Source organism: Pinus tabuliformis, chromosome 7 (assembly GCF_031772625.1).
Source record: "Pinus tabuliformis cultivar Carrire ecotype Pingquan chromosome 7, CPIR1, whole genome shotgun sequence".
In the NCBI taxonomy this organism is placed as follows: Eukaryota; Viridiplantae; Streptophyta; class Pinopsida; order Pinales; family Pinaceae; genus Pinus; species Pinus tabuliformis.
In genome coordinates, this window is record NC_142293.1 from 830,037,337 (window position 1) to 830,052,654 (window position 15,318).

General features: G+C 39.6%; 1 protein-coding gene across 2 annotated transcripts in view; it reads right to left on the minus strand.

Annotated features, from left to right (window-relative positions):
* Positions 1-243: 243 nt before the first annotated feature.
* Positions 244-15,318, minus strand: part of LOC149250186 (isocitrate dehydrogenase [NADP]-like) — a 329,935-nt gene continuing 314,860 nt past the window's right edge. For both annotated transcript variants that reach the window (XR_016266814.1, XR_016266813.1), the window contains one exon: positions 244-583. The gene's annotated coding sequence lies outside the window, so the exon portion shown is untranslated. The remainder of the gene's footprint in view (positions 584-15,318) is intronic.

Below are 15,318 nucleotides of genomic sequence, written 5' to 3' on the forward strand. Positions count from 1 at the left end.
GAATTTTCATAGCTTGCACGTAAGAGTGTCTGAATTATTGGTGTCTGAATCATTGTATGACAAGTTATTTAAAATATAATAACAAGCTCTTACATTTCAAAATGCCAATGATATCATAAAGCTTGATGTTCATCCACTGTGATTTTGTGAAAAGATAAGTAGCATCTATATGCATCAATCCCTAATGAATCCCTTGCCTAAGAACAGTAAAAAACACTCTAATTGGAACCTTACGAAATACAATGACTTGAAATTTCTCAGTATCTTCGTTTATTTTAAAGATGCTGGAAAAACACTCCCGCATACCAAGTACAACTTAAGAAAGGAATGAATTTCAAGCAATATATTTCAGCAACATTCTCGTCAAAATATAAGTAATATGTATGGAAGTAGAATAACATTTAAAGCCAACTGGAAATGCCCAGTTATGAGACACGTGACCTTCATAAATTGGGTACAAATAAGCTGAAATAATGCATTCATGTATATGTGGTATTTTAAATTGTCCATCTACAAACCCAACTATGTAGTTCTAGTGAAACCGCACCCACCTTCAAGATGTTTTTATGTTGGAAGGTTTCCTCTGCACATTGCATAGCAAGGAATTTAGAATAAATATTAACGGAAGCATCTGAAAATACGACAGGAGATTTTCAAAAATGCATCATTTTGACATAACAGTATCAATTTCCTGATGGTCTACATTTACACACGAGTTCATTTTACAACACAAAAAGTAAATACAAAAGTCCTGTAAACACAGAAGATCCACAGCCATACATATAAGACTAATTTGTTCTATATATTCTCCACACATGGATGAAGAATTTGAGTGTCGTGATTTTGTAATTTGATTTCCTTAAAATGGAATTCCACATCTGAAATATCGATCATTATCAATTGACAGATCATTGAAAAATGATTATTAAATATTATGTTCTCTTAACAATAATCATAGGCAACAGAAAAGTCAGATAACAAATCATTACAGAAAGGCTTCCGCAATTCGAATTTGTGAAACAAAACTACTGCAACAATGACACAATATGAAGGTCAAAATCTCAAAATGTTTGATATTACAACACTTGACATGGCAGGTTATATGTTCGTAAAGTCAAAAGTTTCTAGTGTAATGACGTTTACTATCAGTTTAAATTCCAATATTCAAACTCCTGTTAATTCGGAGTTGCTACATCATTCAAAATGCTAGTTGCCACAGCTGGGATGCTCTCTTTAAGTTGCTACTAAAATGTAAAATAGGTTCCATTGAATTGACTGCTAATAAACTAGACCTCAAATCTTAACCCGTTATGCTATTAAGGCAGAGATGGCCTTAATAGGCCCTTGACCCTAGTACAATAATTGATAAAAACCATAATGAACTGTGTTTCTGTCAAACATAATGCAAAATATCTTCTTTTGGAGGAAGATGCTGTTATTTAAGGTTTTCAAAGAGTGACACTCAAAAAGCACTGGAAGGATTTGTGATGAGCATGCAATTACTGGTTCAACATTTAACTTGTTACAGGGTGAGCTTTTCAAGAAAAGGGCTCAAAGGAGAAAAAAAGGAAAAAGGAATTTAGATTTATATCCAAATTAACCAGGAAAGGAGAAAGGAATTTATATTTATATCCAAATGAACTAGGAATGAAATCTTCTAGGCACCTCATATGAAATATGTCATACAGGGGACCTTACAATGCCCTTCTAAATGGTTGGGACATCAGGTAGACCTCATTAATCGAAATGCATAAAAGCAAGGTAGACACCCTCAATCATCATTTTGCGTCTTCTAGCCTACTAATGGTATCACTAGCAGCAGAATTCTGCAAACATAGAGACATATAAGACATTAGAGACGTTTGCCTCCTTGGGCAAGTACATCATGGTTCAGAATCTCAAACCTTCATGGCTCTTTTATTAATCTTTAACACAGTAAATTCTAGTGCTATAGCTCACAACATAAAACTTGCCAACCACATGGTGGTGTGCGCGGCATCTTCTTTATGGAATAAGAAGATGAGGGAAGATACAATGTATTTGGTCACATGCATGAAGTACTAAAGGTGACTCAGTCAAACCCTAACCCTAGTCTAATGACCTAGTGCACCCTAGCTGCATGGATAAGAGTGCCATATAAGCGCACCTCAATTGGAAGAAGTAAAGCATACATTCCCTTCCATAAGAACCATGCCCTCTTCCTAAACTAAAAAGCACCATACAAGGGCACTCTAATAGACTAGAGACCTGCACCCTACTTTATAGCAATGTCAAAGAAATCTGCGATTTAAAAAAAAATCTTGATTTCTCAACAAAACGATAAATTGCCCCTTAAAAATAGTGATTTTTTCCCTTTTATTGTTTGTTAGGATATTCCGACACATAGGAAATAGTTAAGTATAACTTTGTCTAGTGTAGAGTTAGGTAAAGTGTGTTTCTTTACTATATACATTTGTAACTTACAATCCGACGGTCACGATATGTTCTAGACATAAAGTGATCTGACAGTTCATTCTCTCTTCGGTATTACCGACACTTGATCCGTGGCTTAACACCTGATTGGTCCATGATCTCTATTTAAAGAGCATGGAGGGTCATTTGTAGGGTAACCATTCATGAGAGAAGCTTATGTAAATTTTCTTTCTTTTATAATAAATTGCCTGAAGTGGCCATGTTGGCTCACACCGCGGACTGTTTCCCTCTTTGAGGGTTTTAACCACATCAAGAACACTGGTGTATTGATATGTGATATGTTTGTGAGCGGTGTCCTTTGGTGTTCTGTCTGAGGAACTTACCCTATAAATTCCTACATGGTATTAGAGCTATTTGAGGGCCGCATCCATTGGTGATCCAAATCTGAAGCCAGTACAACTACATCCAACTGTCGTTTCCTAAATCTACTATTTCTGACTGCTTTTGGGCCGAGAGGGCTACTCTATTGTGTTAGGAGCATTTGTTCCAGTGAGGAACCCCTTTCGTTTTACGCGAAAAGGTTTTCAGTAGCCCTAGCTATGTCATTTTTAAGATCTGGAGGTATACAGTCTTTATTTGCAGTTCTAGCTATTCATCTCTCTGTTTATTTCGGTTTATTTAGCTCTCTGTTTTTTATTACTGGATCTATACCTTTCATTTCTGTGTATGCTATTTTCTTCGCGACTCTGTGTGATCTGGGCAAATCAGAAACAGAAAGGAAGGATTTTTCTCATGCGTATACTCTTTTCCGCCACACCTTAGTGTGATCTCGGAAAATCAGAAACATTGAGGAAAATATTTAGTTTTCGGCCAAAGCTAACTTCAAGCCATAAGGTTTGTTTTTTTTTTGTATGTCTGTGTTGGGTTTTGTAGGCAAAAAATAGTTTTTTTCAAGTAAGCATGCACCCCAAAGCTTCACTAACTAAAAAAAACACTCTTCCTTTTTTCCAAAAATTACTAATCTTTTAAACTAGCTCACTTGGTCCAAAGTTACTTTATGAGAATAGAGGTCTTGAGTTCAAGTCTTTCTTTTTATTGAGTTATTTTTTCAAAAAGCACATGTAATGTATGTTTTAAAGTTACTTTATATAAAAGTGTTCTCACCCATTATAAAAAGTGAGTCACTTATAATTCTAAAGTCTCTTTATCTTTTATTTAAGTTACAATTTAGTGGGCAGCTCATAAAGTACCATTGTAAAAGTGACTTTCACTTATTAAGTTATTTATAAAAGTGAGACATAAAATCATTTTTTAAAAGTGAGCTAATTAGATTAAGTTTGGAAGGGGGGGTGTTTAAATATAACATTATCATTCATTTCCGCACATTCACACACTCTGTCAGCATCTTCAACAACTTTTCTTCATAAAGCCATAACTTCTTCATCCAGAAGCCGTTTTTTTTAATCAGCGTAATTTTTCGAGATCTTTCCATTGGAACAGTTAGTTTCAGCATTTACAGCTTTAGTTTCTGTTAAAATGGAAAGTCCATGCCAAGTTATTCTTGACAGCACCAACTACTTCCAATGGTGGTCCTACATTGTGGATTTACTTAAAAATAAGGGTCTTTATAGAATAGCCTCAGGCCAAGAAACCAAACCTCAAGATGAAGATGAGGCAGCCAAATGGGAAAATAGGCAAGATCAAGCACGTGGGTTGATAGGGATGTATATTTCTCCAGACCTTAGATTCCATATTGCAGAACTTGATACTCCTAATGAAGCAATGAAACAGCTCACTAAAGTTTTTGGAATTAAAAATGAAATTAGAGCCCATCAACTCGAAAATGAGTTGCTTACATTGGACCCCGATAATTTTTCTTCTATTGAAGATTTTTTGTCCAAGTACAAGATCCTTAGACTTCTCTTAGAAGGTGTTAAGGTTAAGAAAGAAGATGGTAGCCTTATCTATTCCATTCTTACTAAGTTGGGACCAGCTTACTCTGTGTTTGTTTCCACCTTCCATTCTACTAGAGAAGCCTTTATTTCTCAAAGACAAGAGTACAAGTCCCCCTCTTTTGATGCCTTTTGTGATTTTTTAATAAGAGAACAAGAAAAACTCTTATATCTTGGTCTTCTTAATCTTTGAAACTCTTCTAAGAAAGCCTTAGCCACCCAGCAGCAACCAAATTCAAAGAATCCTAAGAAGCAGTATCTTAAAAAGAATGGTCCTATACCAAAGAAGGGTCCTAAGCAATTTCAGTCTCAAAATGAAAATTCATTTCAATAAGGCAAATAACGAAGGGAAAAAGACTGATAGACATTGCCATTTTTGTAATCGAGATGGCCACTTAGAATCCAAATGCTTTAAGAAGATGGAAGCCTTGGAAGCAGCAATGAAAAAGCATAACATCCATTTGGAGCACTCTTCAACTTCAACTTCATCTTCAGGAATAGCATTTTCTGCATGTGGTTGTCAAGCATCTCGGTCTGGTTATGCACTAAATGTATATTCTTCTTCTCATTCTCATGAGTGGCTCATTGATTCTGGAGCTTCTTATCACATGTCCAAAAACAAAGCCATGTTTTATTCTTTAAATGATTGTAACACCAAAAATACATATGTTGGTGATGATAGAACTCTTAGTGTTGTAGGGACTGGAACTGTTCATCTAGACAATGGTCAATTTAATGATGTATTATGTGTTCCAACCTTATCCTGCAACCTTCTATCTGTATATCAGATAACTCATTCAGGTGAAGGTAAAATCGTTGAATTTTCACCTCACGATGTTGTAATTAAGGACCTAAGAGATCCTAGACAGATTTTAGCTACTAGCATTGCTGATGATTCTACAAGATTGTATAAGTTTAACAACCTTGGGTCATCAAATCTTCCCTCGGTATTTGTTGCTCATAATGATGAAGTGAGAAAACTTTGGCATGAGCGATTTGATCACTTAAACTATCGCTCCCTTCAAAATCTATGTAAAGAAAATATGGTGACAGATCTTCCAATGGTATCTTGCAGAGATGGTGTTTGTTCTGGATGTGTACTTGAAAAACATCATCGGGATAGTTTTGAAAAACGTGCCTCTTGGCACACCTCAACCCCTTTACAGCTTGTGCATAGTGATTTATGTGGTCCACTTCCAGTGGTTTCATTCTCCGGCTACAAGTATTTCGTAACTTTCATTGATGATTTCTCCAAACGCACTTGGGTATACTTCTTAAAACTCAAGAGTGAAGTATTTAACATGTTCTTGGCCTTTAAGGCCGTTGTTGAAAAATAATCTGGACATCAAATTTGCCCAACAGAAAGATTGCTAGGTTGGCATGAAGGGTGGATTAAAGAGCCTAATTTGTCCTTTTTATCACTTGTTTTTTCTCAGCTATTGGAGAAGGGAGAAGCAGCATTCATGGGCATCCTTGTTGATTGTGGAGGAATCTAAGCAGCCATCACCAATCCACCATCAAGATTTTTTGCAAAAGGTGAGCTTTATTTGCCAAAATTGTGGTGAAGTTTCCATTGACACGTATGTTTCAAAACCCCACAATCTAAATGGTTTTTCCTTTCCATAGATTTTTGCTTGCTTGCTTGCCTACATTTTTCCATGATATTCATGCCCATAAAACAATGTAAGGGTTGTTTAAAAAAAAAAAAAAATGGGACAACCAGCTTGAATCAATTTGTTTTCCACCCTCCTATTGTCATTTTTAGTTGCTAATGATCTAATATAATTTTATAAATATTTGATAATTGATTTATTAAATCAGCAGGCTGTTATTTTTTTTCTAGTGGGGGTTTAATGTCATTTTCTTGTGTTTGTTGTGTCTTAGGTTTGAATTTTAAAGTTGTCCACTTCCATTGCAAATATGCCAAAGGCTTTGGACCCATTTTGGTAGTATGGGGAACATGTAGGTGACAGACGGCAATGCTCTAGGCCTCAAATTTTGCAGGGAGGCTTGGGCACATGCATTTCAAAACACCCAGAAACAATTTTGGGAAATTCCACCCAAAGACGATTTTATTAAAATAATTAATATTTTTAATGGGGTTTGTAAGTCTAAATTTAGAAAAATTGGGGCTTGAGGGTCATTTGGAAAATACACCAAGAGAGATCAAGAAATCGATTTTCTGAAGTGAGAAGTTCTCAGGAGGAAAATTCAATTGAGGAGATTTATTGCAGTTGAGGGGTAGGGATAGCAGCCTCTGGAGAGAGAGATTCTCAACTGGAGAATCATCAGTAGAGAGAGGAAGAGAGTGATCCAGTAGCCTTTACGCAGAGGCTAATGCAGAGCCAAAAGGGCCACGTAGAAGCAATGCAGAGGGAGAGAGAGAAAGTCGAAAATCAGCGTAGAGAGTCAGTTTCAGCAGCCAGAAGCCGGGGTGTGAGACCGAGAGGCTGAGAGTAGTGACTTTGGGCTACTGATCGATTCCCCATTTGGGTGACACTGTGCCTGAGAGGCTTGACGTTGGGAAAGTGTAGATGCAGAGCAAAGACAGTGCAGGGCCTGCTAGGGGCACCTCATCCAACAGCCGGATCAGCCACGACTTTTTCTCAGTGATTGTGTGAGGTAACCATACAAAGCTTCTGCTAGTATTTCTCTCTCTGTAACTGAATAACCTGAGAGGTATTCAAAGATGTATTCAGAATTTGCTACTGCTTAATAATAATAAATCCTCAGAACTGCTGCACTGGTTTTCCCGCATTGGGTTTTTCTGGGGACATTTGTCCAAAAATAACGGTGTCCTATGTGTTTGTATTTCCTTGCTTAGTTTCTACGTTTCAAAATCATATTTAATTTGGTGTAGCTTGCTTCAGTAATTTACTTCAATATGTCAAGAAGAAATTTGAAATAAGTAGCCACTAAGAGAAGTAACATACATATATCCACATAAATCAGAATGTATGAGTTGAAGTACCTAACTAGTTTTTGTTTTACTTGAAGGGTATGGTCCCTTTCTATGCTTTCCACTTGCACAAACTAGGCAAACTCCTTCATGATCCATTTTGATCTCAGGCATTCTAGAAACCATCTTCCTTACATGAAGTAAGGCTTTGTAGTGTATGTGAGCGAATATTTTGTGTCATAGCTCACACTAAAGATTGGTATCATGGACCAGTGCATGATGGGTTTACCATCGACTTTGTAAATCCTTTCACATCTTGATCCAAGAGTGAAGACTTCTTTCATACTTGAGTTCAAAGGCCACGTTAGAACTTTTCCATTAATAAAAACAACTTTCAATCCTTTATCTTCTAGATCAAATATAGATACAAGATTCTTTTTCAAACCAGGTACATACAAAACTTCTTACAGAAAAATAGATTTGTCATCATCTAACTAAAATGAAACAGAAACATAACCTTTAACTTGGTGAATAGAATTATCTTCAAGGATAATAGTTAATTAGTCTCCCTCTCAACTAGATTAGAAAGTGATTCTTTGTAACTAGTAAAATGTTTGGAAGCACCACTATCAACTAACCAACTATCAAATGAATTTGCAGAAGAACTAGAAAGAGTAGAAACAATCAAATATTTTGATTGAGTTCCCGCTACATTATTTATATATCTTGGATTTCTTAGGATGGTCTTTTCTTTGATTTTCAGAAGAGTCTTTTCTATAATTAGATTTGTTTTTGAATCTAGGTGTTCTTCTTTCTTTACAATCACGAGCAAGATGACCATACTTTTTGTTTTTACAGTTAAAGCATCTAACTTTTGACATGTCTAGATTCCCTTTATTTGATTTGAAAGTAGATTTCTTTTTATTGCCTCTTTTTCTCTTGTTATAGGCTGAAAATGTTGTAGGTTCTCCTTCATGATGTAAAATTTTCCCTCTAGAGATCATTCTGGCCTCCTGTTGGATATAATTTCCCAGGAGCTCATCAAATGTGAGAATAGTGTTGATATTGCTGACGGTGGTGATAAAATTGTCTCAAACAGGGAAAGACGTTCAAGCACAATCAACACCATTTCTTTGTCGGGTACAACATCACTAATTGTTGATAGTTGATTCCTGATTTTGGTCATTATAAGGAAGTATGTTTGAACCGTCTCTACTTCATTCATCTTGATTTCCTTCAGCAGATTCTTCAAGGCAATAATCTAGTTCAAGTTACTAATTGCAAACATGCCAATGAGTTTGTCATACATTTATTTAGGTTTCTTCAAACCAGTGTTGAAATTTGGTACCGGAGGACAGGTGGTTCCCTTAGGCTTTGATCTTTGGCCTAGGGAAAAGTGTCCAAAAGAATTTAATTTTTCTCCTAAAGTGACTATATAATTTTATAAAGTTAAATCTAATTTAAAAGTGACTTTAAGTGATAAAGTTATTAAGTCTAATTTTAAAGTGACTTTTATAAAGTCAATGAAAAATTAGAAAGGAAAAGTGACTTTGGAAATAAATGACTAAGTGGGTCTTTATTAAAGTGGGGTGAATTAAAAAATAGAAATTGAGATTTAAATGAGCATTTAATCTCAACCATTGATCTAAATCTATTTCAGCCATTGGATTTAGAGATCACCCAAAAGTCACTTGGATCACCCAAAAGTCACTTGGAGTTATATTAAAGGAGGAAAAGGAGGAAAAGGTCATTCATTCTTTCATGAGCAGATTGGGAGAAGGAGAGCAAGAGAGCAAGAGAGATTTCTGAGCAGGAAGGAGAAGGAGACAGCAGCTTGGCACACATTCCAAGGCAGCAGTTGAGCAGATTTGTACAGCTGATTCAGCACATAGTGAAAGGCAGATTTTTGCACAAAAATCGAGGAGCAGTTTGCTGATTTTTCTGCACACAAAACGGAGGTCGTACAGCATTTATTGCTGTCCTGTTTGCTGTAATTTCCAGATTGCTGTGCGGCACGGGAAAGGAGATAAGTTGTAAATTTGCTTGCTGATTTTTTGCTGAATAATTCTCACTGTAAAAAGACAATTTTCAGAAATAAAGAAGAGCTCTCAAACTGGTTTTCCCCAAGAGTTGTAGGGGGTTTTTCCAGGGTCAAGTTGACCAAAAATATCAGTGTTTTAATGTGTTTTAATGGCTGTTTTTAATTGCTGATTTTTAATTCTGCAATTTCCAGCATTCTGAAAAATTTCCAGAATTTGTGTTTTCAGCAATATTTATTTTTTTTAGTCTGTTAAATGTATGGTTATGGGAATGGGCATTTAACTACATGGGAGAAATAAGGAGAAACTGAAAACCGGGGTGGGAAAACAGAAATTTTTACATGGTATCAGAGCTTGAGTGCTGAAGGGCAGTTTGCAAAAGCAAAAGGAAAAATTACAGTTGCTGATTTTTCACTCAGAAAATTCCAGCAAGCTGATTTTTTCATAAACAGCGGTTTTATCTTTACTACAGCAGTGCTATTTTTCAGTTTTAGGACAGCAGGATGTCATTGGGATTGAGGGTGGAGGATAGGCTGGATGGGCATATAAATTACAGTGTTTGGAAGGAGAGAATGCAGAGTATCTTTGAGGAGGCAGAAGTCTGGGATATCATGGTGCATACCGCACAGAACCCTGTTGTTGTGCCCACTGATGTTACTCAGTTGGCTGAGTATAAAAAGAAGAACAATAAGGGTAAGAGGCTGATTCTAGACGGAATCAAAGACCATTGCATTCCTCATGTGAGAGGAAAGAGCAATGCCCATGAGATGTGGACAGCATTGTCCAATCTCTACCAGAGTACCAATGAGAACCGGAAGATGGTCCTGAAGGAGAAGCTGAAAAACATTAAGATGGGTAATGATAGTGCAGTTGGATATCTCACAAAGATTACCAATGTGAGAGATGAGTTGGCAGCGATTGGAGAAGCCATTCCATCCACTGAGTTGGTGCGTATTGCAGTGAATGGCCTCCCCCGTTCATGGTTGAACTTTGCTGATGGGGTTTGTGCACGTGAGACCCTTCCCACATGGGAGAGGTTTTGGGATGATTGCATTCAGACAGAGATCAGGAAAGGACAGCTTGGGGCAGCCAAGCCAGTTGAGCAGGATGAGGATGTAGCACTGGTGGCAGGAGGCAAGAAGGGCAAAGGGAAGAAGCAGGCTTCCACAAGCAGTGGTGGGGGCAAAGGCAAAGGTAAAGGTAAACCGGGGAACACACAGAAGGACTATTCCAAGGTGAAGTGTTGGAATTGTCAAAAGATGGGACACTATGCAGTTGTGTGTCCGGAGAAGAAGAAGAAGAAGGGAAAGAACCAGGACGTGGCAGCTTCAGCTGAGATTGAGGACTTTGCAGGTCGTTTTGACCGGGAGTTTGCGTTCACTACATGTGACTCCTCTAGTGCAGGATCACCTGCCACACAGGTTCAGAGGGAGCATGCTTTTCCCTCGATTAGCGGAGCATCTACAGGTATTTGGTATGTGGACAGTGGGGCTTCACGTCACATGACAGGAGTCCGTGAGTACTTCTCAGAGCTTTCAGAGAGTGGCACTGATATTGAGGTAGTACTCGGTGATGACAGAGTTGTTAGAGCAGTCAGGGTGGGGACAGTGACATTTCAGAGGGAGTCCAAACCTCCCTTGAAGGTGTCAGAGGTTCTTTATGTGCCAGGGATGAGGAAGAACCTCATATCCGTCTCAGCTTTGGAGGACAGAGGATATGACGTACTGTTCAGGGGAGGACAGGTGTTGATGTATCCCAGGGACACTCCAGCTGATTCAGCTAGAGTGATAGGTGTACGCCATGCAAAGGTGTACAAGTTTGCATTTCAGCCCCTTTTGGCATTGAGCAGTAGTACCGACAGCAAAGCTAGCAGTTCTGAGCTGTGTGAGATTTGACACCGCAGGATGGGACATATGTATCATGGAGCCTTGAGGACATTGCGGGAGATCACTACAGGTGTGCCAGATTTCAGTACTGATCACTTTGATACTTGCAGAGGTTGTGCGATGGGCAAATTTGCCAAATCCCCTTTTCCCAGCAGTGACAGCAGAGCGACGGGGATACTTGATTTGATTCATTCCGATGTGAGCGGTCGGATGTCTCATGTTTCCTTGAGTGGGTATGAGTACTATGTTTTATTCATTGATGATCACTCCAGGAGGACCTGGATTTATTTCTTGAAGACCAAGAGTGAGGTCTTCAAGCGGTTTCAGGAGTTCAGAGCTCTTGTGGAGACACAGACAGGCCGAAAGATCAAGTCCTTGAGGTCGGACAATGGAGGAGAGTACACCCTTGGAGAGTTTGTTGACTATTGTGCGGAGGCAGGCATTAGGAAGGAGTTCACTGTTCCTTACAACCCCCAGCAGAACGGGGTTGCGGAGAGGAAGAACAGATCCATCATAGAGGCTGCCAAAGCTATGTTACATGATCAGGGGTTGCCATTGTTCTTGTGGGCAGAGGCCTGCAACACAGCTGTTTACTTGCAGAACAGGAGTCCGCATCGTGCCTTGGGGCACATGACTCCGGAGGAGGCTTTCTCTGGGAAGAAGCCTGATCTTGGTCATCTTCATATCTTTGGATGCATTACATACTCCTATATACCCAAGGAGAAGAGGACCAAACTAGAGCCCACCGCAAAGAAGGGTATCTTTGTGGGCTACAGTGAGACCTCAAAGGCCTTTCGGATTTACATTCCTGCACAGAGGAGAGTTGTTGTCAGACGGGATATGAAGTTCGAGGAGGACAGGGCCTTTAGGAGGTCACGGGAGTTAGAGTATCTGGATCAGCCAGACCCTCAGCAGCAGTTGAGTCAGTCGCAGGGATCCAGTGGGCAGGGATCAGGAGGATCCGGAGGTACATCTATGAGGATGTCAGGTCCGTCAGTGAGCAGTGGCTCATCGAGCCAGAGGGGTGGTGCTCCGGGCAGCATGCAGAGCAGTTCACTAGGGAGTCCACTGATGGACAGTTCACACGGTACCTCAGCTTCTACAGGTTCAGGTGCAGGCAGGAGGACAGCAGACAGGCAGTCAGGAGTTCAGGCTATTGATGATGATGAGGAGGAGGAGTTTCATTCTCCGGTGGAAGAAGTGCGCTCAGGGAAGAGGAAGCCCAAGTGGCTTCAGGACACCTTGAGAGATGCCACATCTGTTGCTGAGCCGAAGAGGCCGGTCAGAGAGAGTAGACCACCTGAGAGGTTTTGTAGTTATATGGCGATGGTTACCAGCATCCTTGACTCTGAGCCTTCTAGCTATGAGGAGGCAGCTAGCCAGCAGGTCTGGAGAGAGGCCATGCAGGAGGAGTATTCTTCTATCATGAAGAATGATGTTTGGGAGGTGGTGCCGAGGCCTGAGGGCAAATCCATGGTTACTTCCAGATGGCTTTACAAGGTAAAGCATGCCGCAGATGGCAGCATTGAGAAATTCAAAGCGAGGTTTGTGGCTAGAGGGTTCTCCTAGGTAGAGGGAGTTGATTATGAGGAGACCTTCGCTCCCGTGGCTCGATATACTTCGATCCGCTCCATTATATCGATAGCAGCAGAGATGGGTTGGAAGATCCACCAGATGGATGTGAAGACCGCATTTCTCAATGGCTTCATACAGGAGGAGGTGTACATTGAGCAGCCACAGGGCTTTGAGGTGCATGGGAAGGAGTCCCATGTGTGCAGATTGAAGAAGGCCCTTTATGGCCTGAAGCAAGCTCCCAGAGCTTGGTACTCCAGGATAGATGCATACTTGCAGGGGATGGGTTTCACAAAGAGTGAGGCAGATCCGAACCTTTACTTTATTGTGATTGGTGAGGAGCCTCTCATTCTGGTGCTGTATGTGGATGACTTGATCATTACAGGTGCAGAGAGATTCATAGAGCACTGCAAGAGAGATCTTGCGGCGGAGTTTGAGATGAAGGACATCGGCTTGATGCATTACTTTTTGGGTCTGGAGGTGTGGCAGGAGGAGGGGCATTTCTTCCTGGGGCAGGGGAAGTATATTGTGGACATCCTTAGTAGATTCCACATGGAGGATTGTAGACCCATGTCGACACCGATGATCACCAACTGGAAGAAGCTTCATGCTTCGGATTCCGAGTTGGTGGATCCCACATTGTACAGGCAGCTGATTGGTTCCTTGATGTATTTGGTCAACACTAGACCAGATATCTGTTTTGCAGTCAACACGATGAGTCAGGTTATGTGTGAGCCTAGGAAGGTTCACTGGGTGGCTGCAAAACACATTTTGCGGTACTTGCAGGGGACAGTGGATTATGGTCTGGACTACAGACAGGGAGATGGAGTGAGATTGGCAGGATACACTGATTCTGATTGGGCAAGTTGTGCTTCTGATAGGAAGAGCACTTCAGGGTGTTGTTTTGGGTTGGGTTCAGCAGTAGTGTCATGGTTCAGCCGGAAGCAGCAGTCAGTAGCACTGAGTTCAGCGGAAGCAGAGTATATGGCAGCCAGTCTAGCTAGTTGTGAGGCCATCTGGCTTCGCAAGATGTTGTTTGGCTTATTTGGTCAGCCGTTGAGACCTTTAGTGATTTACTGTGATAATCAGAGTTGCATTAAACTCACGGAGAATCCAGTATTTCATGACAGGTCAAAGCATATCGGGATCAGATATCATTTCATCAGAGACTATGTTCAGAAGGGAGCTGTGAAGCTTGAGTATATTTCCACTGATGAGCAAGTTGCAGATATCCTTACCAAAGCCTTACCACGGGGCAAGCATGTCTACTTCAGAGACAAGATGGGTGTGGTGAGGAACACCTTCCTCGGTAAAAGGGAGTGTTGAAATTTGGTACCGGAGGACAGGTGGTTCCCATAGGCTTTGATCTTTGGCATAGGGAAAAGTGTCCAAAAGAATTTAATTTTTCTCCTAAAGTGACTTTATAATTTTATAAAGTTAAATCTAATTTAAAAGTGACTTTAAGTGATAAAGTTATTAAGTCTAATTTTAAAGTGACTTTTATAAAGTCAATGAAAAATTAGAAAGGAAAAGTGACTTTGGAAATAAATGACTAAGTGGGTCTTTATTAAAGTGGGGTGAATTAAAAAATAGAAAGTGAGATTTAAATGAGCATTTAATCTCAACCATTGATCTAAATCTATTTCAGCCATTGGATTTAGAGATCACCCAAAAGTCACTTGGATCACCCAAAAGTCACTTGGAGTTATATTAAAGGAGGAAAAGGAAGAAAAGGTCATTCATTCTTTCATGAGCAGATTGAGAGAAGGAGAGCAAGAGAGCAAGAGAGATTTCTGAGCAGGAAGGAGAAGGAGACAGCAGCTTGGCACACATTCCAAGGCAGCAGTTGAGCAGATTTGTACAGCTGATTCAGCACATAGTGAAAGGCAGATTTTTGCACAAAAATCGAGGAGCAGTTTGCTGATTTTTCTGCACACAAAACGGAGGTCGTACAGCATTTATTGTTGTCCTGTTTGCTGTAATTTCCAGATCACTGTGAGGCACGGGAAAGGAGATAAGTTGTAAATTTGTTTGCTGAGTTTTTGCTGAATAATTCTCACTGTAAAAAGACAATTTTCAGAAATAAAGAAGAGCTCTCAAACTGGTTTTCCCCAAGAGTTGTAGGGGGTTTTTCCAGGGTCAAGTTGACCAAAAATATCAGTGTTTTAATGTGTTTTAATGGATGTTTTTAATTGCTGATTTTTAATTCTGCAATTTCCAGCATTCTGAAAAATTTCCAGAATTTGTGTTTTCAGCAAAATTTATTTTTTTCAGTCTGTTAAATGTATGGTTATGGGAATGGGCATTTAACTACATGGGAGAAATAAGGAGAAACTGAAAACCGGGGTGGGAAAACAGAAATTTTTACAACCAGAAACATAAATAATGAGATGATCACGAATAGAATCAAGGATAATTTTTCTAGCTTTGATTTCACCTTTTTTATGTTTGGATTTGAAAGCAGCGCTTGAATTCTTTGGTGGATCAGCTATTGTTCCTTCAACATTCTCAAAACTTTGTGTTCTTCAAGAGTGATATCTAGCCTTTCTTTCCATGGA